Source organism: Monopterus albus, unplaced genomic scaffold (genome assembly GCF_001952655.1).
Source record: "Monopterus albus unplaced genomic scaffold, M_albus_1.0 scaffold250.1, whole genome shotgun sequence".
NCBI classification, from domain to species: domain Eukaryota; kingdom Metazoa; phylum Chordata; class Actinopteri; order Synbranchiformes; family Synbranchidae; genus Monopterus; species Monopterus albus.
In genome coordinates this window covers 2761140-2764071 of record NW_018128130.1, presented here as the reverse complement: position 1 = coordinate 2764071, position 2932 = coordinate 2761140, and positions in this window count along the sequence as shown.

Genomic DNA, 2932 nt, shown 5'->3' with positions numbered 1-2932 from the left:
CTGATGATGCTGGTGGTGGTCCTGTAGTCTGTGATGTGCTGCAGGCCTTGCCACATCCATCTGGAGTCAGCAGTAGAATAGAAGCCATTCAGCTTCACTCTGTACTGCCTCTTGGCCACTGTGATGGCTTTCCTCAGTCTGTACTTTGCAGCTCTGTGCTCTGTCTCATCGCCTGATCTGAATGCATGAGAGCAAGCAGGCAGCATGTGGTGTACCTGACTGTTTATCCAGGGCTTCTGGTTGGGAAACCTCCTGACTTGTATGGTGGGCACAATGTTGTCAATACAGGTGCTAATGTATCCGGTCATATACTCAGCATAGTCCTGTATGCTGACAGAAAAGTCCTCTGAGGTGGCTGCAGCTTTAAACACATCCCAGTCTGTCTGGGCGAAACAATCCTGCAGGATGCCTTCAGTCTCTGGGATCCAGGGTGTAATTTGTTTGGTGACAAGGTTTGTTTGTTTCAGTCTTTGTCTGTAGGCTGGATACAGGAACAAAGAAATGTGGTCTGAGCGTCCAAGGTGGGGGCGGGGTGTGGCCCTGTAAGCACCACGTATGTTACTGTGAAACATGATCAGGAGTGTTCTTGCCCCGGGTGGGAATGTTCACATGTTGGTAATATTTGGGAAGTACAGTCCGCAAATTGCACTGGTTAAAGTCACCTGCAGCGATAAATAGACCATCGGGGTGAGCTGTCTCTAGTGCGCTGATGACATCATAGAGTTTGCTGAGAGCTGCAGAGGGATTAGCTCTTGGGCTAACATACACAGCAGCCAGAAACACAGCACTATGCTCTCTTACTAGATAGTAGGGCCGGCATTTCAGCAATTAAAACTCTATGTCTGGCGAAAAGTGCTTATAAAACGGTCCGTACATCTCCACACCATGAGTTATTGATAAACACACACATACCACCTCCTCTTACCTTCCGTGAAGCAGCAGTGCAATCTCCTCAATGTACAGTGTGAGAATCTAGCTGAATCGTGAAATCTGGGACTCTGTCAGAAAGCCAAGTCTCGGTGAGACATAGAGCATAGCATTTTCTGATTTCCCGTAGTGCTGTAATCCTAGCCCTTAGCTCGTCCAGTTTGTTTTCCAAAGACTCTACGTTAGCTAGAAAGAGGCTGGGTAATGGTTGGGTAGCGCAAGCTTTTAGACTAGCATGGAGTCCCCCTCACCTGCCCTGCTTGCGTCTCCGTCTCCAGGTTGCTCTCCTGATTTCAGCCTGCTCGCTTGTGCCTGGTGCTCCGGGGGCTCCCTGAGGGCGATGGTGGCTGTCCTCGCCATTGTTGTTGTCGCCGGAGCGGACAATGGGTTGTAGCTCCGGTGGTATGAAACCAGTAAATTCCCAGGGGCTTTGTGAGTTGGCGATATCCAACAATGCCTGTCTGTTGTATGTAAGCAGTGCATGACATTTGTGCACTGCAGGAAAAGCAAAAAACACACAAAAAAGAAGAAAACAAAGAAAAAGCCGGCATTCAAGAGTGGAACGCACAAACACGTTCACTTCGGTGGGCGCCATGTTGTGTATTATTTAATATTACCCTGATTTGACTTGGAATATTCATGTATTTTTGGCAAAGTTTAATCTTTAAATCGTTAATTTAGTTATGGTTGGTTATCAGGTTAACTAATTCATTTGTGCCTTGTTAGTTGGCGATTTTGGGTCATTGTATTCAACTCACACATGATTTGTTATGAATGAAATTAAATTTATTATTGGCATTTAAATTACACGTCTGCTCATATTTTTTGACATGAAGTACAATCATAGCTAATTTCCCAGATTAGTTCCCAGGTTCCATTTACCCATAACTCAAGTCTTAGAACAATTCAGTTAGCCTCTCGTTGTCATGATTCGCTTCCGCTGCTTCCTGTCAGGCTTTTATTTTGACCTTACTTCCTGTTTTTGTTTCACCTCCATTTCAGTCTTTTTTTCCTTCACTAATCACTCACATTAGGTTCACCTGCTCCCGATTGTTTGCACCGCGTTATAAGCAGCCTTCACCCACTAGTCCCCGCCAGATTGTTCTAGACTCCAGCTCTGACTCTCTAGTGTTATTTGGTTTTGTTATTTTGTGTGTTGACCTGGATCGTTTACTTGGACTATTCTGCTCTGTCTTGCCCTCTTGTTTCGGACTGCTACTGTTTATGATTTATCGGACTACCACTTTGGATTACGAATTTTGGATTGCCTTTGCTGGATGTGTTTGCTGGCTCTGATCTCGGACTGTTATACCGACCTGTGAGTTTTGTTTTACACTGTGTCTTGTATGTTTTTTTGTTTAGCGTTAGTTCTCTTATTAAAGAGACGCGTTTTTGCTTTATATTTCCTCGTCTGGCCATTTAATTGAGTTCACCAACATTTTCGGCAGCATCACGCGCCGTTCCTGACACTCGTGTATGAAAGATATTTCCCAGCTCTTTTAACCAGTAACTCTGAGAGACGAAGCGGACCACTTGGATATATAAAAAAAAACTGTGCTGGTTTATTCAAAGAATCACAGGTAAAATTAACATTACACGTCCAGGCACCTTCCACCTCCAATACTGCGCGCAGGCAGATGAAGAATGAAAGACCCTGAACCATAATAGCCTATACATTTTATCACTTGGTTGGGCTAGCCCCATTCTACACAGGCACGTCAAACCGTGACGTCACCTGATATGCCAGCTTTACAGCTGACCGTAGCAGTAGCCAAAACATGGAGAAAATCAATGTGTGTGAATGTTGATTAAGTGGTGTGCATCTAAGAACTGTTAGGTTATTTCTTAGTTAGATAGATATTCAGAGATTTGTTGTCTAGAAATGTTTAGTGGAGACAGGATGTCTAGCTCAGGCTGTTAAATGCTTAGTTATTCTGATGTGCTTGCAGACTGCATCTAGGCCAAGGTTAATTAAATCAGACAAAGGCTGCAGGCAGGGATGATT